At 39.9% G+C, this 24974-nt stretch overlaps 1 non-coding gene across 1 annotated transcript; it reads right to left on the bottom strand.

Annotated features, from left to right (window-relative positions):
• Nucleotides 1–9927: 9927 nt before the first annotated feature.
• Nucleotides 9928–10091, bottom strand: LOC139556787 (U1 spliceosomal RNA). Its single transcript, XR_011671262.1, has one exon. It is a non-coding gene; the product is annotated as a U1 spliceosomal RNA (small nuclear RNA).
• Between the last annotated feature and the right edge of the window lie 14883 nt (nucleotides 10092–24974).

The following is a 24974-nucleotide window of genomic DNA, read 5'->3' on the forward strand; positions in this document are numbered from 1 at the left end:
CCATGGGGAGGGGGTCACACTCGGACATTCAGAGAGGGGGTATATTATTGTGGCCCTGGCGGCACAAAATCAAAGTCGGACTGCATGGAGATGCGTGGGGACATGGTCATGACGGGTGGCCGTATTGTGGGTGTTTCAGGAATAAGGTGTACATTTGACCTCCATCATCTAGGATGTGACAATGGTAAATAAATCTCTAAATTTTTGCTCATTTTTTGCGCGGTCTTGCAGGCCTTCTCATGCAGCTGCAAGTGCATTTGTAAATCATGACCCATCTTGAGTTGGGCTCTGGGATGGTGCAATTGTTGAGAAAGTGAGCTTATGGTTGTGTGGGGGTAAGGGCTGAGTGTGTGTGGGTGTATGTGTGTATCCCACAACTGTTGCGAAGGAAGAAGTAAAAGATGTTAGGGACAATAGAGGATGATCCACAGCTATATATAATACAAATCGAGGTGAGGGCGATGGAAATGCACATGGCAATTGATCTACTTCAATTCGGTAAATGGCACTGTGTGCTCTTTTCAAAGAATGGATCCCAGTCGGTTCAGGGCTATGGGATACAGGGGGTCGAGGGTGGTCTGCCGGGCATTGGGATGACAACCCAACTCGAGATGAGGGCTTTTAGCGGGTGGAATAGTTTGGAGGTTTACTTAGTAGAAATGCAAATATCATGGTACAACTATATAGACACTCAATCATTATGTTACTTTTTAATAGTACGTTTACAAAAATATATTTTGATAAAAATAATTGAAAGGTGTGTCTCATTATGGTAAGTGGTGAAATAAGTATAGCCAGTTACAATTGTAATGGCTTAGCAGATAATAAGAAAAGACGATCAGTATTTACCTGGCTAAAAGAGAAGGATTATAATATCTATTGTTTACAGGAAACCCATTCAACAGTTTTAGATGAAGTTTTGTGGAAAAAGAACTGGGGGGGCAAAATATATTTCTCCCATGGGCAAAGAAATTCAAAAGGGGTGATGGTTTTAATTAACAATAATTTTGATCCAAATGTGCAAATTGTCTAAACAGATCCTCAAGGTAGATGGATTATTTTAAATATGTTATTGGACAATAAACAGATATGGCTTGTTAACCTATACGGCCCGAATAATGATGATCCAAGCTTCTTTGAAAATATATATAAGAATTTATCAACTCTACAAGCAACACTAGACTCTATTATTATAGTGGGAGATTTTAATACTGTCTTAAATACCTCTATGGACCGGAAAGGAAATCACACTACAAACTATCACCCTCAGGCACTTAAGGAAATCATGAATGTCATGGATATATTGGAATTAGTGGATATATGGAGACTTAAATACCCTGACTTTGTGAGATATACATGGCGGAGGCTTAATCAAGCTAGTCGTCTTGACTACTTTCTTATACCATTCTCTCTGGCACCAAAAGTTTAAAAAGTGTTGATAGGGGACAGAATGCGGTCGGATCATCACATAATTGGCATATATATTTTTCTTACAGAATTTCCACGTGGGCGAGGATATTGGAAATTTAATCAAAGTCTACTAGATGATAAATTGTTTAGAACTAGGACAGAAGATTTTATAACTGACTTTTTCAGACATAACATAGGTACAGCAGATCCCCTTATTGTATGGGACACTTTTAAGTGTGCCTTTAGAGGCCATGCAATTCAGTACTCATCTATAAAACAAAAGCAATTTAGATCAAAGGAGTCCATATTAACAAAGGAAATTGAAGGACTAACAGTACAGTTAGATAGCAATAAAAACGCTACCATAGAGGCACAGAATAAGTTAGAGGAAAAACAAAAAGAAATGGAGGAACTTATTCAAGAAAGATCCAGTGTAATATATTATAAAAATAAAGCGAACTGGATGGAATATGGGGAAAAATGCACCAAATTCTTTGTCAATCTTCAATATAGAAATGCTACCAAAAAAAATGTATTAAAACTTGTTACAAATGATGGAGTCACCCATGATTCACCAAATGATATTTTGAAAGAGGAAGTAAAGTACTTTAAGAATATGTTTTCGTTTCAGGCTCCTCCATCTCCACTAACTGAAACTAATTGTATGGATTTTTTCCCTATTAATAATGTAAAATTAACATCTGTACAGAAAGACTCATGTGAAGGCCAAATTACAGAGGAGGAACTGCTTGATGCAATTGGGGCCTTTAAGGATGGGAAAACTCCAGGGCTGGATGGCATACCAGTGGAAGTATACAAAACTTTTTTTGATATACTCAAAGGACCATTATTAGCTTGTTTTAACTACTCCTATATAAATGGTAGATTATCAGACACGCAACAAGAAGGTCTGATATCATTATTACTGAAACAGGACCCAAGTGGTATATGTAAAGATCCAGTCCATTAAAAAAATTGGAGACCTCTTACACTTCAATGTTGTGATGCAAAAATCCTAGCAAAATGCTTGGTGCATAGAATAAAAAAAGTTTTGTCAGATATTATTCATCCTAATCAGACAGGTTTTTTACATGGACGATACATTGGAGATAATATAAGGCAAGTACTGGAAACAATAGAACACTATGAAATATCGGGGACACCAGGCCTGGTTTTCATAGCTGATTTTGAAAAGGCTTTTGATAAAGTACGACTGGAGTTTATATATAAATGCCCAGAATATTTCAATTTTGGGGAATCTCTTATAAAATGGGTTAAAATTATGTATAGTAACCCTAGGTGTAAAATAGTAAATAATGGCTACATCTCAGAAAGTTTTAAACTATCTAGAGGAGTAAAACAAGGTTGTCCACTATCGGCATATCTATTTATTATTGCCATTGAAATGTTAGCTGTTAAAATTAGATCAAACATTAATATTAAGGGATTAGAAATCCGTGGCTTAAAAACTAAGGTGTCATTGTACGCTGATGATTCATGTTTTCTTTTAAAACCACAACTAGAGTCTCTCCACGGCCTCTTAGAGGATCTAGATACCTTTGCTATCCTCTCTGGATTAAAACCAAATTATGATAAATGTACCATATTACGTATTGGATCACTAAAAAATACACATTTTATATTGCCATGTAGTTTACCAATTAAATGGTCTGACGGAGATGTGGACATACTCGGTATAAAAATCCCAAAAGAAAGAAATGATCTCACTCCAATAAATTTTTATAGAAAGTTAGCAAAAATAGATAAGATCTTGCTACCATGGAAAGGAAAATACCTGTCTATTTGTGGAAAAATCACCCTGATTAACTCTTTAGTCATATCACAGTTCACCTATTTGCTTATGGTTTTGCCTACACCTAGTGACCTGCTTTTTAAATTATATGAACAAAAAATATTCCATTTTATTTGGAACGGCAAGCCAGATCAAATTAAAAGGGCCTATTTATATAACGAATATGAATTCGGAGGGCAGAAATTATTAAATATTAAAGCATTAGACCTCTCACTAAAGGCATCAGTCATACAAAAGTTATACTTAAATCCAAACTGGTTCTCTAGTAAATTGGTACGAATGTCTCATCCTATGTTCAAGAAGGGCCTTTTTCCCTTTATTCAGATTACACCTGCTCACTTTCGGTTGTTTGAAAAGGAAATAATCTCCAAAATATCCTTATTTTTTAAACAAGCCTTAGAAAGTTGGTTGCAATTTCAGTTTAATCAACCTGAAAGGACGGAACAAATAGTACAACAAATATTGTGGTTAAATTCAAATATAGTAATTGATAAAAAAACTGTATTTATCGAAGAAATGTTTAAAAAAGGTATAATTTTTGTGAATGATGTCATAAATAGGACTGGTGGAGTTATGTCACACATGCAGCTAACACAGACATATGGAAATGTCTGCTCTACCCAAAATTACAACCAATTAATTGCAGCATTACCACAAAAATGGAAGAGGCAAGTAGAAGGGGAAAAAAGTAAGGAACTTGTATGTCGGCCCTATATTAAAGAACATAAATGGTTAAAGAAAAGTGTGATAAATAAAAACATATACCAATTTCATTTAAGGACCAAAAAACTGACAGCGGTGCCATATAAATTGCAAAATAGTTGGGAAGAGATTTTCGATGTACCCATTCCATGGCACATGGTTTATGAATTGATAAGCAAAACAACGCCGGATTCAAAACTTCGAATTTGTCAATTTAAATTACTGTACAAAATTCTTGCAACTAATAGAATGTTATATATATGGGGGATACAATCTTCCCAGCTCTGCAGATTCTGCTGTGAGGAGGCAGAGTCATTAGATCATTTATTTTGGTATTGTCCATATGTAGCTCGTTTTTGGTCACAGGTCCAGGAATGGCTGAAGAATTGCAACATTTGCCTAGAACTAACGCTACAGATAGCAATACTGGGGGATTTGAAAAGCCATAGTCAATCAATCAATAATATAATAATTATTTTAGCAAAAAAATATATTTTTAATTTACAATCTGTAGAAGCTATGAGAATAGGAAGGTTCAAATCTTTTGTGAAGCATCACAGCACAGTTGAAAGATATATGGCAAATAAAAATCCGAAATGGATGATGTTGGAAGATAGATGGGAAGGGTTGAGTGGAACTGAAGGGTGGGACTAATAACAAGATAAACAATGTAGGGCATACGGGATATGTGAAATGTGTATAGGTGCAGAGCTTTTGTGAAATAGCACAGTTACAAGTGGAAATAAAACTGGATGGACAACAGAAATAGAGGAAGGACTAAGAACAAACAAGAGAGAACTATTATAAAGTAGACTGTGTCTGTAAAATGGGTATAAGATGTATAAATTGAAGGTAAAAGCAGAAATGTTTATCAGTTTACTCCAATTGGGGGATCGGTGGTAGGGTTGCGGGGAATAATAATAAAGGTATATTCTTTAAAAAAGTATGTATGTCTATATAGGTATGTGTATGTATATATGTGTATATGTATGCATGCGTGTATGGATATATATATATTTACCCAAAAAAATATGGGGGATTGGAAATTATGCAGACAATTACATTGGAAGCAACATTCTTTCCTCAATATTAGGCTGATCCACCCCTAAGAAAAAATAGAATAAAATAACCAAAAACAAAAACAAAAACAGACACTTAAAATCCACTGAAAAAAAGAAGAAAAAATATATTAGATAGGATATAGCATAATATGTTAGAAATGTCAAATGAAAAAGATATTGGCATACCACACTGTCCATCTGGTCTTTGGTCTTTAAAAAACAAAACAAGAAGCACAAAAAGATACGTTATCACAGTACATCATCAACTCATATTTGTTTTTTGTTTTATTTAGCTTACCCGGCATAATGGAACCAATAAAATACTCCAAAAAGTGCAAACCCCACCCACTCAGATTTGCCAACAACAGAGTGAAGATATTGATAAATTTATGCTTCACCTCAGGATGTATGTCAAGCTTCTTCCTAATCTCTTTAACTGCTTCTTCATTGTGAGGACAGTTCAGTAGTCCTCCCTGACTCTCATGGAACAGACAGTCCACTGTGAGTATTACATCACTTCTGGTCACTAGTCTGCTGCTGTCAGGGACAGTGCACTCTGGGTTAAAAAAGTGATGCAGGACTACCAGAATGACATCTTTACCATCTATCAAAAGAATGAGGGACAAACAAAGCATTTATTCATGTCATTAGCCACTTGATACATGTCCTATCTAGATCAACTGATATGGAGATAGAAGAGATAGAATTGACAGTAGGATAGTTTGAGGATACTTTGGGGGTTGGCTACCTGGAATCTGCTGCAGTGCTGCCTCAATATCAGTACCAGCACGAGAGACGATGGGACAAAAAGCCATGATGACATCACTCTGCTCTGGTGACATCGCTTCAGTGAAGCCTCCTCCAAGTTGTCTCATAAACTGGATATGAGAATCCATAGTCTTGCCAGTGGTGATGGTGTAGTACTTCATCAACCTTGGCACCTCTGTTTTATAATGGATAAAAAGAGAAAAGTCAAGTATAGACCCTAAAAATAAAAGTAGCAATGTTTTGGTTTAGATCACTGCCCAGACATCTATTAGCCCAACCTAAGATTTGGCCTTAAACATTATTTAAATAAGTTGTAGGTCAGTGTCCTGTTAAAATAATTACCTCTGCGTTCCATTGTGGATATGTAAGGGGAGTGAACAGGGAAATAAATATGTATTAATAATGTAACAGACAATAAAATACATATATTACTGTATAATATAACAACCAGTGGGCAGACAGTGTAAATATTTCAAGTCATCTTTCACTTTCATTCTGACAATGACATATCCTTCTTAGATAAGCTATGCAGTCTCCCGCCCACCTCCCCTCTTGCCTTTATTTGACCATGTGATCTACAGGAAACGTGAAAGTGAATTGCTCACATCTATTTTACACCCATATAATTAGCGTCATAACTCCATTATATTTTCATGTCTGCACCAGTAGCCTATACACACCACATCAATTTTACTTATTCAGAAAGCATAGTGGTGTTAAATAAGATAACTCAATGAAGGGTGAAAAATTAGCAATGCATGAGTTTTCAGACAGGTGATCTCCTAAGAAAAATGTATCTGCAACATAATGGCTGCATTTACAAAGGCAGACCAAATCTGAAGTTTTGACCAATTATTGAAATAAGAACTGATCTGATTGTTCAAAATACCTGTTAGTGGATAAAGATTAGTATTGTGTCGCTTGTGCCTATCAATTTTGAAATTATTATCAGTTTTCTGTTGTTTAAGTCTGGATATCAATTGAACAAACAATACACAGATCAGATCCTCCTTTATCTGTATCATGTGTCAGTTAGTGCTGAATGTAAAGAGGAAATTTGACTTACTGAACCATAATGGTGTGTGAATTCCTTTGGAAGATGACTATTGAAAGACAATCTGACTACCTTCTTTGATGCCCAGAGGAAAGTGAAACAGTACACAGCTTGATGGAAAAGAGGAGGAGAGATGGTTTTATCAGAAACAGTTTCACTTTCATATTCAAGAGACACTATAGCAGGCTTTTAAAACTGCAGCATCACCTGTTTTCTCATCTGGCATTCAACTGGCCGTAGTTAATCATTAGCCTCTAAAACAACCTAAAAAGTCTCTATAACATTCATTGTAAAAGTAAAAAAGGAAAACTAACATAACTTGTCACCAATGCTATGAGTAATATTAATGCAGAAATCACATTCAGTATTTTTAAATAATGCAAGAGCACACCCTAGTGGACAAAATGCTTACAGCACCTGTTATTCCCAGGCAGTCTCCCATCCAAGTACTAACCAGGCCCGACCCTGCTTAGCTTCCGAGATCAGACGAGATCGGGTGTATTCTTAGTTTATTTTTATTTTTATTATAAAAATGTCAAAGTAATTTACAACCAAATCACATTAATACTAACAATCCTTCAATTAATTTCATTCCTTTTACATCAGCAAAAAAAACATTTTCCAAAACACCAACAACCCAAATAACAAAAAAACAAAATCAACAAAACAACAAATTAAACATAATTACACCATCACACCATTTCAGAAGTTAACCCTAAATCCCCCTCCTCCCTCCTCCATAGACACTAAAGTACTCCCCTTTATAAACATACTTTCAAATTTCTCTAGTTTTGCATTATACATTACTTCCCATCTGCTTTCTTAAACCTGCTTTAAAGATTACCCAGACATTCAACTTTTTCCCTTCAAAATGTTATTATTAAATATACTTTCATTAGCCTCTACCTGTTATCCAGTTTCTTTCCTCTTCCACCCTTTCTCTCCCCCTCTTTCCTCTTCCTGTATCCTTCCCTCGTTCTTTCAATCTTTTCCCCATCATCCGTGTCCGATATCTCCTCCAAGTCCATGTTATCCAGCCAACTCACACTCTTGGCATCCACCTCCGTTGTGCTCCCCGTATTCATCTCCGTTTCTGGTATAGTCGTTGTGCTCCCCGTGTTCATCGCCGTCTCTGGCACCGTCATCGTTGTGCTCCCCGTGCTCATCTCCGCCTCCTCCACTGTCCTCAAATCAAAAACCCTCTCCATTTCTTCACCCCCCGAGGCACTCGCCAGCGCTGTGCTCCCCCCCAAAACCCGTAAGTCTCCCGTGCCCCCCCCCCCCCTCCCCTCCCGAAAACTCCCTCTTCCCACCTCTGAGTCCATACTGCTCCCAATTTCATTCATCTTCTGGTCCTTCTTCTCCCTTCTTCCGTCTCTCCACCACGTCCTCTCCTCCATCTTCTTCTCCTTCTTCCGTCAATACACCTTCTTCCTCGAATAGTGCTTGACTCCCCTCTTCAGCCATAACCTCTCCACAGTTGCACTCCGCCATTCTCTTTCTGCATCCACCACAAAAATTCCTTTCCTTCTCTCCGACACATTCTCTCGCATAGTGGCCTTTATTGCCACACTTGAAACACTTAAATTCCGGGCAGTCTTTAACTATGTGCCCGGGTTGAATGCACAATCGACAAACTCTGACCTGTCTGTCATGAATTACCCTGAAGTATTCTGCTCCCTCCAGCGTCTCAATTTTTGTAGAATATGGCAATGATGTAAATTTTTCTGTGAATTTGACCTTGCAAAATCGTGTCCCGTCAACCACCTCCGTTCCTGGCCAAACTCTCCTCCTTATCTCCGAGGCGGCCGTCACTCCCCAGCTACTCAGCTTGCCCAGTATCGCACTATCCTCTATGTATACTGGGAGATACATGAAAGATACCACCACTTCTTTCACATTCATATCTCTCGCCAGAATCCTGGTGTCCTTTATCCGTAATCCATCCATTAGACGTTCTTTTCCTTTTTCGTCTCTCATCGTAATTTCATACTTCTTTTCCCCTTTCATTCGGCATCCCACCACCTCTCCACACTCCTCCTTAATTGCTCGTAGTACTCCCATTGTCGTCACCTTTTCTTCTCCTACCAACTCAATTGCCACCGTGTATTCTTTGCTATATTTCATTCCTCCTTTATCTTCATTTTTCTTCCGTTGCGCATTTTCGTTGTCCTTGTCCATTCCGTCTGTCTTTTCCATGTTGTCCGTCATAGTACAAAAATGAATCCAAAAAAACCTCTCCCCCAAGCAGCAAAACTGCAAGGGGGGAAGACTAACCAGACTTCAATCTATTCAACTGAAAACAACCAATATATTATATTGCGATATCCAAAAAATAAACTAACAAAGCTCTCGAGCAAACACTCTCAACCAAACACTCGCTCACAGCTCAAAGCTCGCACCTGTCGTCACTTCTCCAATCAGGAATGGCGTATTCAGGCTGGTATGGCCGTAAGCGAAGGAACGTGTCTTGGTACACCATATAAAGTCAAAGTGAGTCTGATAAACAGACATTGCATTTTCACCAATTAGATAAGCAGCTTGAACTTTGGGTCACTCAAAAAGGGGAAGAAATTACATATACTGTAGCCATCACTTTTTAGCACAGATAGTTGGATGAAATACAAACAAACCTTGCTAACATTTCAAAGCGAGGGCACATATTTCAGCCTTGTGGGAAAAAATGGACAAATACAATGACTTCTGACAAATACATCATTAGCAACAATTTCCCATGCAGCTAGCCTACTAGCCAGAATAAATACACAAAAGCTCTGAATGTTGAAAAACTATTGCATTGTTCTGTGCTAAGGAGGAGCGCATGTATGGACAATTTCATATTGTAAGCGCATGGGGCGCGTATGACACATCATGACTGGGGGTGGGGTTAGAGCGGCTTCTCAACTATCTCTTGATTGAAGTACCAGCGTGGCATAAATACCATGCTGCATTTCGCAACATGATGTTTCCACAAAATGCCAACAATGTTTCGCTACAAACAAATGTTTCCACCTTTTGATTAGTCCACCTTTCGATTGGTCCACAATATCTCTTTCTAAACTGACTTCAAAGATCTCCATAAGCACAAGTCAACCTCAAGCTTTATCATCAAACAAGACAAGGGGAGAGCGCGAACGCAGTCCCCCACTACCATAATTTATGCAATCGAGATTTCCACATTTGGGAAATTCGCAGGGGTCAGCACAGCCAGAGTGCAATGGCTGAGCCTCGCCCTGGGTGAACCGCTTTCTTGATCACGGTAGCTTCCTTGCCAGGTAAGTATAACTGATACACATCGATGGAGGGCAACTCTCCAGTGCCAACATTTTCGTCTAACGGTAACCACTTTGTGTTCTGATAATATCACATCACTTCGACCTGCGTGAAATGCCGTTTAGGAATGCACTTGCAGACAGAGTGGTGAAAAAGTTGTTTATTTTGTTTACTAGATTATATCAGTGAACCACTACATTCCCATCATGCAACACTGTAGAAAAAATCACCAATGACTTTTTAATATCTTAATTAACCTGTCTGATATCACAAATGTATGCGATATGACGAAATACAATCACATTCAGACACACACACAGACAAATGCATGAAACCAATTGATTTATTATCGATAACATCTCACATTCTCTTGTGCTTTTGATTTACTCCGTAAAAGAAGGGTTGTAATTCCACCATGGAAAACACAGGGCCATCAGACATCAGTCCAGTTCCTCTCCTCACCAGCATTAATTCCTCTGATCATTTGAACAAAAAACACCAACAACTCAAATAACAAAAAAACTAAATCAACAAAACAAAACAACAAATTAAACATAATTACACCATCACACCATTTCAGAAGTTAACCCTAAATCCCCCTCCTCCCTCCTCCATAGACACTAAAGTACTCCCCTTTATAAACATACTTTCAAATGTATCTAGTTTTGCATTATACATTACTTCCATCTGCTTTCTTAAACCTGCTTTAAAGATTACCCAGACATTCAACTTTTTCCCTTCAAAATGTTTCATATTCCTTCTACAGTAAATTGCATACCTCACAAAACTCAAAACAATATTCAACAGGTACACATTCACACCCAAACATTTCCCCACCGCTCCAAATAATATTAACCTATCCCATGCAAAGCTTTCTAAAAACTCTCTTTTCCAGTGCCTCCACAACAAAAGTTTTACTTCATTGAAAAAATCTGTCAGACATGGACATTCAACAAATAAATGCAACAAAGACTCTGGCTTCATCATACACACATCACATTCCCGCCGTACATCCCTGTTTATCTGATGTAAAACAATATTTGTGTATATACGATTATGCCGTAACATAAAATCCATGTTCTCACAATTCCGTTTATTCCCAAACAAAACCAAATTCTCCCACAGCAAAGAAACATCCAAATCAATAAACATTTTTCTCCACATCCTCTCAGCCGCAGGCCTCACACACACAGGCTTCAACATACACTTGTACAATCTTTTTTGTGTTACTTTTGATAATAATTGTTTCCCCGATCCTTTACCCACATATAGACTTGGCAGCACATACAAGTCCTCATATACCCCCTCCCCATTTATCACTTTTATCCACTCACCCGGAATGCATAATTTTATTCTTTCATATATCTTTAATACTAATTTACTCTCCACTGTATCATCAAACTCCCACACAGTATCCAGAATTGCCTGCCCCCTTAGAAACCCAGGTATAACCTCGTAAAGAAAATCTTTTACCAATATTAACCCAGCCTTCATAAACAATTTGTTGTACAGCACTTTCCCATCACTCTCTATTTTCGGATTTAGAAACACAGGCTGATTAAATATGTTGTCCTTATGTGTACATGTGTACTCAATCTGAGGAAGAAATTCCCCCCATGCCAAGAACACCTCCTTATAGAACTCAGGCAAATCCTCCAACATATCCTTCTTCCATGACATCAATAATCCACTTTCTTCACAACCCCCACTTCTGTACAAAAAATATTTAAAAAAACTTTTCCATCCATAATCTATCTCCCCATATAAGTATTTTTGCACAGTTTTTATTCTCATTGCTTTTCTCTTCACATCCAAATCCACCAATTTCAACCCTCCATCCTTTAAATCCGAGATAAGAGTTGCCCTTGCAATCCTAGTCCCCTTCCCCTCCCATAGGAAATCTGTAACCATACCATTGAATTCTTTTAACACCCATTGTGGCATATCCAACGAACTTAAAACATAGATACATTTGGATGCCACCAATGCATTAATCACCACCACTTTCCCCCTCAAAAACAGTTTTCTTGCCTTCCAATAGGATAGAGTATGTTTTATTTTATTCAAAACCCCAGTCCATGTCACATCTCTCGTCCCTTTTTCATCCACCCCCAAAATCACTCCTAAAGTCCTTATATTACCTTCAGCTTTTTTGAAAGGGAATCCACAGTCCACCTTTTCATCTATCCCCACATACATTATTTCAGATTTTTCAACATTAAGTTTTGCCCCTGATGCCTTGCCATATACCTCAAAGCACTCCATTACATTCTTCACACTTTCCACATCTAGCACAGTACATGTAGTATCATCCGCATATTGCTGTATAACTCTCTCCCCCCCATCCGGTATCCGTATACCTCAAATTAATTTGTTTGCTTTAATCATTGCTGCAAGCGGCTCTACCGATAAACTATAAAGAGCAGCTGATAACGGACATCCCTGCCTAACAGATCTCTCCAGAGGAAAAGAATCTGTTAAAATCCCATTACATTTTGCTCTGCTCCTTGCAGATCCATTCAGTAATCTAATCCAACCTATCATTCTTTCACCAAAACCAAATTTCCCAAGTGTACGCAGTAGAAAGGAATGATCAACTCTATCAAAAGCCTTATTTAGATCCAAACTCATCACAAACCCCCCTTCCTTCCCCATATGCTTTATCACATCCCTTATTGTTCCCACTGTGTCAGAAATATCCCTCCCTGGTACACTATATACTTGTGTCTCTGCTATTACTCCTCCCATAACTTTTTTAACTCTATTAGCTAAGACCTTGGCTAAGATCTTATAATCACAATTTAAAAGTGTCAACGGTCGATAATTATCCAAATTTACACGACTCCCTTTATTTTTATACAATATGGTTAAAACTCCTGTGGCCAGCGAATCTGGCACCACTTGAGTCTTTTCAATATATTCATACAGCTTTCTTAAAATTGGAGCCAACAAATCTGCAAAAGATTTATAAAACTCTGCAGTTAGGCCATCAGACCCCGGGCTCCTATTGCAATTAGCAGCTAATATGGCCTCCTTAATGTCAGTTAGACTCATATCTTCATCACACATGTTTTTATCCCCTTCTGTTAACTTAGTATCCACATGATCAAGCACCTTATCCATACAGGAATCATTAACCTCTTCTTTTTTAAATAAGCATTCATAATACCTCTCGACCGTATCCAGAATCCCCACCAAATCATTAACCTTTTCCCCCTTATCATTAATTAACTCCGTAATATAAGTCTTCTCTTGCCTTCTTTTTTCTAAATTCAAGAAAAAAGAAGTACACCTTTCCCCCTCTATCGCATATTGCACTCTACTCCTTACAATCGCCGCATAACATTTCTTCTTCTCATATTCATCAAGTACATCCTTAGCCAGTAAATAATCCTCCACCCCATGATCTTCATCCTTTTCTATACACTCAAGCTCATATTGAACCTTCTGACGTAGTTCCCTCTCCTTCTTTTTCAAAAAATAATTCCTCTTAACAGCATATTTTATAGTCAATTCCTTACATTTGATTTTCAGCTCCTCCCACCACAACCCCATATTCTCCTCCATTAACTGCTGTCTTTTGGCCCTCCCAATACATTCTGATATCATTTCAATATATTTTTCCTCCTCTAGCAGGCTATTATTTAAACACCACATCCCACCAGATTTAGTAGGTGTCTTTTCTACACAAGAAAATACCAACGCAGCATGATCACTAAAAGTTGTAAAAACATACCTAATATCTTTTACAAAATCCCTTAAACCCTCTTTCACCAAAACCAGATCTATCCTCGTTTGTTTCAAAACCCCCAAAACCACCTGCCTTCTAGAACATTCCCTTTTTTCAGGATTTTCCTCCCTCCATATATCAATCAAATTGTTTTCACACATAATCTTCCTTAAAACCCCCCTAGATACGTCACTTCTAAAGATAGCTCCCCTTGTCATATCTAGTCTATTCATTTTAACATTAAAATCTCCTACTAAAATACAGTTACCCTTGCACCATTTCTCTAATTCTAAAAATAAATTCCTTCGCTCTATCTCATTATTCGGCGCATAAATATTTATAATCCTAAAAACCTTCTTCATGTATTCAAAATCTAATATTAAAATCCTCCCATTATTATCATTATATATCTTCTTCACATTTTCTACTGCATCCTTCCTTAATAAAATTGCAACCCCACTTGAATTTCCTCTCCCATTGTTTACATAAATAAAATCCCTCCATATTTTTTTTACTTCTAAAACACATACATTATCCCAGTGCGTCTCTTGAATACATAAAATATCTGAATTCTTCATTTGTACTATTCTATTAAATTTTCCCATTGTTCTCAAACCATTTGCATTTATTGACATTATATTGACCATTCTAATAAATAATAAAATTATTAGATATAATTTCACTATCCTCTACCTGTTATCCAGTTTCTTTCCTCTCCACCCTTTCTCTCCCCCTCTCCCCACCGCTTTCCTCTTCCCATGTATTCAAAATCTAATATTAAAATCCTCCCATTATTATCATTATATATCTTCTTCACATTTTCTACTGCATCCTTCCTTAATAAAATTGCAACCCCACTTGAATTTCCTCTCCCATTGTTTACATAAATAAAATCCCTCCATATTTTTTTTACTTCTAAAACACATACATTATCCCAGTGCGTCTCTTGAACACATAAAATATCTGAATTCTTCATTTGTACTATTCTATTAAATTTTCCCATTGTTCTCAAACCATTTGCATTTATTGACATTATATTGACCATTCTAATAAATAATAAAATTATTAGATATAATTTCATTATCCTCTACCTGTTATCCAGTTTCTTTCCTCTTCCACCCTTTCTCTCCCCCTCTCCCCACCGCTTTCCTCTTCCTGTATCCTTCCCTCGTTCTTTCAATCTTTTCCCCATCATCCGTGTCCGATATCTCCTCCAAGTCCATGTTATCCAGCCAACTCACTCTCTTGGCATCCACCTCCGTTGTGCTCCCTGTATTCATCTCCGTTTCTGGTATAGTCGTTGTGCTCCCCGCGTTCATCGCCGTCTCTGGCACCGTCATCGCTGTGCTCCCCGTGCTCGTCTCCGTCTCATGTACAGTCGCCGTTGTGCTCCCCGTGCTCATCTCCGCCTCCGTTATTGTCCTCAAATCAAAAACCCTCTCCATTTCTTCACCCCCGAGGTACTTGTTAGTGCTGTGCTTTCCCCCAAAACCTGTAAGTCTCCCGTGCTTCCCCCCAGTCCTCTCCCCCCCTCCTCTTGAAAACTCCCTCTTCTTATTTCTGAGTCCATACTGCTCCCAATTTCATTCATCTTCTGGTCCTTCTTCTCCCTTCTTCCTTCCTCCGTCTCTCCACCTTCCACCACGTCCTCTCCTCCATCTTCTTCTCCTTCTTGCGTCAATACACCTTCTTCCTCGAATAGTGCTTGACTCCCCTCTTCAGCCATAACCTCTCCACAGTTGCACTCCGCCATTCTCTTTCTGCATCCACCACAAAAATTCCTTTCCTTCTCTCCGACACATTCTCTCGCATAGTGGCCTTGATTGCCACACTTGAAACACTTAAATTCCGGGCAGTCTTTAACTATGTGCCCGGGTTGAATGCACAATCGACAAACCCTGACCTGTCTGTCATGAATTACCCTGAAGTATTCTGCTCCCTCCAGCGTCTCAATTTTTGTAGAATATGGCAATGATGTAACTTTTTCTGTGAATTTGACCTTGCAAAATCGTGTCCCGTCAACCACCTCCGTTCCTGGCCAAACTCTCCTCCTTATCTCCGAGGCGGCCGTCACTCCCCAGCTACTCAGCTTGCCCAGTATCGCACTATCCTCTATGTATACTGGGAGATTCATGAAAGATACCACCAATTCTTTCACATTCATATCTCTCGCCAGAATCCTGGTGTCCTTTATCCGTAATCCATCCATTAGACGTTCTTTTCCTTTTTCGTTTCTCATCGTAATTTCATACTTCTTATCCCCTTTCATTCAGCATCCCACCACCTCTCCACACTCCTCCTTAATTGCTCGTAGTAGTTCCATTGTCGTCACCTTTTCTTCTCCTACCAACTCAATTGCCACCGTGTATTCTTTGCTATATTTCATTCCTCCTTTATCTTCATTTTTCTTCCGTTGCGCATTTTCGTTGTCCTTGTCCATTCCGTCTGTCTTTTCCATGTTGTCCGTCATAGTACAAAAATGAATCCAAAAAAACCTCTCCCCCAAGCAGCAAAACTGCAAGGGGGGAAGACTAACCAAACTTCAATCTATTCAACTGAAAACAACCAATATATTATATTGCGATATCCAAAAATAAACTAACAAAGCTCTCGAGCAAACACTCTCAACCAAACACTCGCTCACAGCTCAAAGCTCGCACCTGTCGTCACTTCTCCAATCAGGAATGGTGCGTTCAGGCTGGTATGGCCGTAAGCGAAGGGACAACTCTTGGTACACCATATAGAGTCAAAGTGAGTCTGATAAACAGACATTGCATTTTCACCAATTAGATAAGCAGCTTGAACTTTGGGTCACTCAAAAAGGGGAAGAAATTACATATACTGTAGCCATCACTTTTTAGCACAGATAGTTGGATGAAATACAAACAAACCTTGCTAACATTTCAAAGCGAGGGCACATATTTCAGCCTTGTGGGAAAAAATGGACAAATACAATGACTTCTGACAAATACATCATTAGAAACAATTTCCCATGCAGCTAGCCTACTAGCCAGAATAAATACACAAAAGCTCTGAATGTTGAAAAACTATTGCATTGTTCTGTGCTAAGGAGGAGCGCATGTATGGACAATTTCATATTGTAAGCGCATGGGGAGCGTATGACACATCATGACTGGGGGTGGGGTTAGAGCGGCTTCTCAACTATCTCTTGATTGAAGTACCAGCGTGGCATAAATACCATGCTGCATTTCGCAACATGATGTTTCCACAAAATGCCAACAATGTTTCGCTACAAACAAATGTTTCCACCTTTTGATTAGTCCACCTTTCGATTGGTCCACAAAATCTCTTTCAAAACTGACTTCAAAGATCTCCATAAGCACAAGTCAACCTCAAGGTTTATGATTAATTAGACACTGTCTCTGGACCAGCTTGTGGCTTGGGGGCCATGTGGGGAAATGCATGTAGGGTAGAAGTAGCTGATCTGGAATCTGTTTTGCATCTGCTCAACACATCCTGTTCCTACTGGTTGGCTGCAAGAAAATGCCCCGTTTACAGTTGTGGTGAATGCGATGAGAATCTTGTTTGTTGTATCCACAAAGAGGGGGTTTCAGGAATGAAGTAATCTCAAAGAAGGTATGCAATATGGAGAATTGATACTGTAGTGTTTGTCTTTGCCAGAAGATGTCACGCCCTGACCATAGAGACCCCTTGTTTCTCTATGGTGTAGTAGGTCAGTGCGTGACTAGGGGGTGTTCTAGTTAAAATTTTCTATGTTGGTGTTTTGTATGGTTCCCAATTAGAGGCAGCTGGTAATCGTTGCCTCTAATTGGGGATCATATTTAAGTAGCCATTTTTCCCACCTGTGTTTGTGGGATATTGTTTGTGTTTAGGCACTACGTCTTCACATTCTTTGTAAGTTTTGTTGTTTTGTTTCTAGTTTCACTTCGTATTAAAAAGATGTGGAACTCAAATCACGCTGCGCCTTGGTCCGCTCATTTTGAAGTTCGTGACAGAATATCCCACTAAACCAGGACCAAGCAGCGTGTCCAAAAGGGAAAGGAGTTTTGGACATGGGAAGAAGTGATGGGTGGATGCGAAACCCTTCCTTGGCCGCAGACGGAAGGTAATAATGGAGGACAGCGACGACGTCAGGGTTCGCGGCCACACAAAGCCCAAGGACAACCCCAAGATTTTTTGGGGGGGAGGCACAAGGGGTGGCCGGTCGAGCCGAGGCAAGAGCCAGAGACCGTCAGGAAGGCAATGGAGAAGTTGGGAGAGAGAGAGATGAGAGAGATGTTGTGCAAGTGTGTTCTGCTCAACATTCGACCAGAAGATCCGGTTAGCAGTCTGGTGAAACCTGTGCCGGCTCCACACATCAGATCTCCAGTGCGCCTCCCCAGCCTGGTATGTCATGTGCCGGTTCCCTGCATTCGCCCTGAAGAGCCAGAGACCGTCAGGGAGGCGATGGAGAAGTTAGGAGAGAGAGATGAGAGAGATGTTGTGCAAGTGTGTTCTGCTCAATATTCGACCAAAGGATCCGGTTAGCATTCTGGTACAACCTGTGCCGGCTCCACGCACCAGGTCTCCAGTGCGCCTCCCCAGTCCGGTACGTCCTGTGCCAGCTCCCCGCACTCGCCCTGAAGTGCGTGTCACCAGTCCGGAAGTACCTGTGCCGGCTTCACGCACTAGGCCTCCAGTGCGCATTCACAGTCCAGAGCTTCCGGCGACGGTTCCCAGGCCAGAGCTTCCGGCGACGGTTCCCGGTCCGGAACCTCCGGCGACGGTTCCCGGTCCGGAACCTCTGGCGACGGTCCAGAGCTTCCAGGCAAGGCATCCAGTCCTGCTCCAGGGCAGGAGCCTTCCTCTGCACCGATGCACAGTCCAGGCATGGTGTCCAGCCCAGCTCCAAGGCCGGATCCGGGGTCTGGGGAGGGGCTACAACCTGCACTGGAGCCGCCACCGACACTAGTCACCCCCCCAACCCCCCATTTGGTTTCAGGTTTTGCGGCCGGAGTCCGCACCTTTGGGGGGGATACTGTCACGCCCTGACCATAGAGAGCCCTTGTTTCTCTATGGTGTAGTAGGTCAGGGCATGACTAGGGGGTGTTCTAGTTAAAATGTTCTATGTTGGTGTTTTGTAAGGTTCCCAATTAGTGGCAGCTGGGAATCGTTGCCTCTAATTGGGGATCATATTTAAGTATCCATTTTCCCACCTGTGTTTGTGGGATATTGTTTGTGTTAGTGTGTTTGGGCACTACGTCTTCACGTTCTTTGTAAGTTTTGTTGTTTTGTTTCTAGTTTCACTTTGTATTAAAAAGATGTGGAACTCAATGCACGCTGCGCCTTGGTCCGCTCATTTTGAAGTTCGTGACAAAATAACTAAACTGGCTGTCTTTAAAGAGAAGGGGGGGGGGGGGGGGGGGGGGGCTGTACTTGATCCTGCTGCTCTGATTGGAAAGAGTGAAGCTGTATGTCTCCAGCCACTTGCTTCATAATTTCACCCTATCAGTTGTCCTCACGTGTTTTTTTTCGGTCTGATCATTTAGATTTAATTGGTGCCATTTAAGATGAGGGAGGATTACTCTTTTTTTATAAGCATGGCAGCATATTGGATGACTGTCATTCATATTCCATTCACCCAGCTCAATGTAACTTCGATAGGTTTAGGCTACAAGTTGATACTCAAATTTTCACTGTACCCATCATGAGGTTTCTCCAACCTAGCCTATGAATAAAATGTTACAATAACGTAGGTGCAGCCCTGATCACACGCAAACACAGTTCACTTTCATAACAGCCACATTAAAAACAGCATGATCCCTTTGCTCGTTGTATATATAATTCCTTCCCGCAACTATCTACGCACTCTCCTCCTCTCACCTTTACCATTTACTTGTGGACTTGTGCACAAATCATCAGCTGTCTGTGACCAGGCGAAAAACGTTTCCAAGCCAAACCTTCATTTCATGACCGCTACACACAGCCTGCATCGTTGTCAAGTCATAGTCAACGAGAACTACTAGAATTAATGCGTTAGTAAACCCGCTACAATCATGCAGTACAATGCAATTTTGCAGTTACACCGGCGGGCCTCGATGGCAATACATTTATAAAACCAAAAGCTTACCTTGAATTGGAAGAGTTCCAGTGTTGGAAAGCCATAGCTAGCTTGCTAACATAGCATCCCTCTCTGTTTGAGCTGGGTGTTTGAGTAGGCTAAACTAGCTAAATGCATTCAATAGATAAGTGAAAGTAAAACAAGTTTAACCAAATATCTTTATCTCTCTCTTCATTTTGCAAGAAATTAATTTGTTCAAAACTATTCAACTATTATCTTTCTCTCTCTTTGACTCAATTACTCACTACGTTAATGCACTGCAGTAATAGCTAGCTATAGTTTATGCTTTCAGTACTGGATTCATTCTCTGATCCTTTGATTGAGTAGACAACATGTCAGTTCATGCTGCAAGAGCTCTGCTACTGTAGGTTGGAGGATGACGTCCGGAAGTTGTCATAATTACTGTATAGGTCTATGGAAGAGGGTGAAAACCATGAGTCTCTTAGGTTTTATATTGAAGTCAATGTACCCAGAGGAGGACAGAAGCTAGCTGTCCTCCTGCTACACAATGGTGCTACCCGACAGAGTGCTGCTGAGAATACTGTAGACCTTCAATGCAGAACAGTTTGTTTTAATAAATTATTTGGTGACGTGAAAATATTTTGTATAGTTTTATCTAAAAAGATTAACTTTTAATTTTTCACTATTCTTATTTAATTCATTGAGGAGGATGGTCCTCTCCTTCCTCCTCTGAGGAGCCTCCACTGTTTAGATTGCTGCTGCCTGCTACTTTGATAAATCTCATGGCGAGGATGTTTTCTATCAAGCTATTAAGGGTAGGGAAAAGATATGAAATGCTGATGCGCATTCTGACTAAGTGACAGAAAACTTGGCAGTCCGCTGCAAATTGAAGACACACACACGCACCCCTCCACACACGGCTCCTAATCTGCAGCTTTTTTGCAGTGAGAATGTGCAGGGACGTATTTTGCCAACATCTATTTAGGCATATTAAAAGAGTCATCCTATCCGATATCACTATCAACTGTTGTCACGCCCTGACCATAGTTTGCTTTGTATGTTTCTATGTTTTGTTTGGTCAGGGTGTGATGTGAGTGGGCATTCTATGTTATATGTCTAGTTTGTCTATTTCTATGTGTTTGGCCTGATATGGTTCTCAATCAGAGGCAGGTGTCAGTCATTGTCTCTGATTGGGAGCCATATTTAGGTAGCCTGTTTTGTCATTGTGGGTGGTGGGTGATTGTTCCTGTTCCTGTGTTCCTGTTCACCATACGGGACTGTTACGTTTTCGTTCGTTTGTCGGTTTATTGTTTTGTTCGTTGTTTAAGTATTCTTATTAAAATGAATACTCACCACGCTGCATCTTGGTCCTCCGATCCTTCCTACTACTCCTCCTCAGAAGAGGAGGAAGATGAGCGTTACAACTGTCAACTTACGGATACGATTACGAATACGAGTATGGCCATGTTGGCACACCCCTGCGCACATACCATCCTTACGTGTCTCACGCCGACTCCACTGTCTCTTAATGTAACCATGATTGCGTTCGGACCTCAGTGCAGCTCAATGTAAACAAGCTTAACTGTACGGTTGGTATCTTCTGGAAACGTTTGTCTGAGCAATATTTTTCATAAGTAGATAGCCTATTGAAAAAAAAGGGGTCTGGGTAGCCCTTTGGTTAGCTGATTAGGAGTCTTATGGCTTGTGGGTAGAAGCTTTTAAGAAGCCTTTTGGACCTAGACTTGGCACTCTGGTACCGCTTGCAGAGAGAACAGTCTATGACTAGGGTGGCTGGAGTCTTTGACAATTTTTAGGGCCTTCCTCTGACACCGCCTGGCATAGGGGTCCTGGATGGCAGGAAGCTTGGTCCCAGTGATGTACTGGGCCGTACGCACTACCTTCTGTAGTGCTTTGCGGTCGGAGGCCGAGCAGTTGCCATACTAGGCAGTGATGGAACCAGTCAGGATGCTCTCGATGGTGCAGCTGTAGAACCTTTTGAGGATCTGAGGACCCATGCCGAATCTTTCAGTCTCCTGAGGGAGAATAGGTTTTATTGTGCCCTCTTCACGACTGTCTTAGTGTGTTTGGACTAGAGGTCGACCATTATGATTTTTCAACGCCGATACCGATACCGATTATTGGAGGACCCAAAAAAATCTGATACTGATTAATCGTCCGATTTGTATTTATTTATTTGTAATAATGACAATTACAACAATACTGAATGAACACTTATTTTAACAATATAATACATCAATAAAATCAATTTAGCCTGAAATAAATAATGAAACATGTTCAATTTGGTTTAAATAATGCAAAAACAAAGTGTTGGAGAAGAAAGTAAAAGTGCAACATGTGCCATGTAAGAAAGCTAACGTTTAAGTTCCTTGCTCAGAACATGATAACATATGAAAGCTGGTGGTTCCTTTTAACATGAGTCTTCAATATTCCCAGGTAAGAAGTTTTAGGTTGTAGTTGTTATAGGACTATTTCTCTCTATACGATTTGTATTTCATATACCTTTGACTATTGGATGTTCTTATAGTGTAACAGTATAGCTTCCATCCCTCTCCTCGCCCCTACCTGGGCTCGAACCAGGAACACATCGACAACAGCCACCCTCGAAGCAGCGTTACCCATGCAGAGCAAGGGGAACAACCACTCCAAGTCTCAGAGCGAGTGACGTTTGAAACACTATTAGCGCGCACCCCGCTAACTAGCTAGCCATTTCACATCGGTTACACCAGCCTAATCTCGGGAGTTGATAGGCTTGAAGCACAGCGAAGAGCTGCTGACAAAACGCACGAAAGTGCTGTTTGAATGAATGCTTACGAGCCTGCTGGTGCCTACCACCGCTCAGTCAGACTGCTCTATCAAATCATAGACATAATTATAACATAATAACACACAGAAATACGAGCCTTAGGTCATTAATATGGTCAAATCCGGAAACTATCATCTCGAAAACAAGACGTTTATTCTTTCAGTGAAATACGGAACCATTCCGTATTTGATCAAACGGGTGGCATCACTAAGTCTAAATATTCCTGTTACATTGCACAACCTTCAATGTATGTCATAATTAGGCGACCCAAACTGTTGCATATACACTGACGTGCAATGAACGCAAGAGAAGTGACACAATTTCACCTGGTTAATATTGCCTGCTAACCTGGATTTCCTTTAGCTAAATATGCAGGTTTAAAAATATACAGTTCTGTGTATTGATTATAAGAAATGCATTGATGTTTATGGTTAGGTACAGTCGTGCAACGATTGTGCTATTTTCGCAAATGCGCTTTTGTTAACCCATTACAGAGCAGGTGCGCATATGAAGTGGCGAAGTTGAGCGAAAAATTGTAATTTGAAACAGGTCCTATATGCTAGATTTAGAGTTATTTGGCAACTTTAGTTTTGAATGATACAAACATTAGAATGTCTTAGAAATCAAACATATATGCGCTGCATGATGTGACTATAGGCTATCGATGATTTGAGAAAGTAGCAAAAAAAGCTTGCGCTCTGTTCCTTGCCTCAGGCTGCACAGCTGTTCTCTCATCAAGTGAACATATTTTCACCCATCAGACTATTATCAAAGGGACAGAGGGAAAAAGACCTCATCTGTATACACTCAAATAGCCCAGTGAATGGAGGCTGCGTGCTTTCCCGCAGGTCCGTTTTGTAGGCTACTTCGGTTTTATAACAGATCATGTGCTTAATATAAGCAGCTGAGAAATAAATAAAAGAAGACTTATTTCACTCCACGCATCAATCACTGTTTTAGGAGCATGCTCTCACTGCGTGACAGGTGATGTTCTGCTCAAACTCTGTATGCCATGGGCTCCAACCCTGTTCCTCCAGCCCAGTGCTTAATTTGGGAATTCAAGTGAAATATGTTCGGGATCATCAATAGCAGCATGTTTTCGCAGCAAAACATATTTCACTAAACTGTTGACAGCCCGTCTGCACGCTCAAGAAAGGAATAAAGGAGAGAGAGGAGGAAATGCATGGTGGGGAAATATTCTGTATAGCTAATGTGTCATCAATTAATTATTAATTACTAGGATATTCAAAGTCAAATACAAATTCACTAATTGTAGGATAACTGTAAGCCGCCATGCACAATCAATGAACCAACAGCATTGCCTAGGCCTAAACTTTCTCTCCCTAACTCATGGATATACATTTTGGAGTGTATCATAAGGTAACCAGCCCATCCAGTATTCATAACAATACAGCCCACACTCAATGGTGATTACTCCATTTTTTTAATTTTTGAGTATAGGCTAGATCAATTATGTACCAAAGACATCTTAAATCAATTTTGTTTTGTGTTTTTCTGCCATGTACAATATGTGGTAGACTATGTATTGTATAATAGCACAATCATAATTTGAATTAAATTTTTTGGGGAAGGGGGGCTTGGGCTCATAAGCGTTTTGAATGAATCATCACCTTAGAAAGTACTGTCCATTTATTAGGCTTTGAAACAACATCCACAAAAACCATGTTTTACACTGTTTCAACCTACTGTTGAAGTTCTTTCTTCAAATTGATCATCATAGTGAGGTGAGTTTTAAAAGTACGATAGGCCTACTGTTTTGATGATAAGTTTTCTATGTGATTTTCAAGGCATTTGCATTGCTGTCAGAGTGGTTGAGGGACAATATAGCCCCGAGTACCATTAGCGACCTGATGGTCGTTAGCCAGTTGGGTCCTACAAAGACATGTCCAGAGTGCATTAAAGGAGATTACCATGACTCAATGGTCATGTGGAATTTTACTGTGGTCATGACTCATGACTGCTGGTGTGGTGATAAAATGACTGCTGGTGTGGCGGTAATATGGTCACCACAATAGCCCTAGGCTAACCTAGCTAGCTCCATTCGCTAGCTAAGTGAAAATGAAAGTAAAAAAATAAATGTAAAAAAATGTATCTCGCTCCCTATTCTCCTTAATTTTGGAAGAAATTAATTTGTTCAAAACTGTTCAACTATTGTCATTTTCTCTCGTTGAGACAACTACTCATCACATGTTATGCACTGCAGTGCTAGCTAGCTATAGCTTAGGCTTTCAGTACTAGATTAATTATCTGAAATTTTGATTTGGTGGACAACATG

This window comes from Salvelinus alpinus, chromosome 27 (assembly GCF_045679555.1).
Source record: "Salvelinus alpinus chromosome 27, SLU_Salpinus.1, whole genome shotgun sequence".
Classification (NCBI taxonomy): Eukaryota; Metazoa; Chordata; class Actinopteri; order Salmoniformes; family Salmonidae; genus Salvelinus; species Salvelinus alpinus.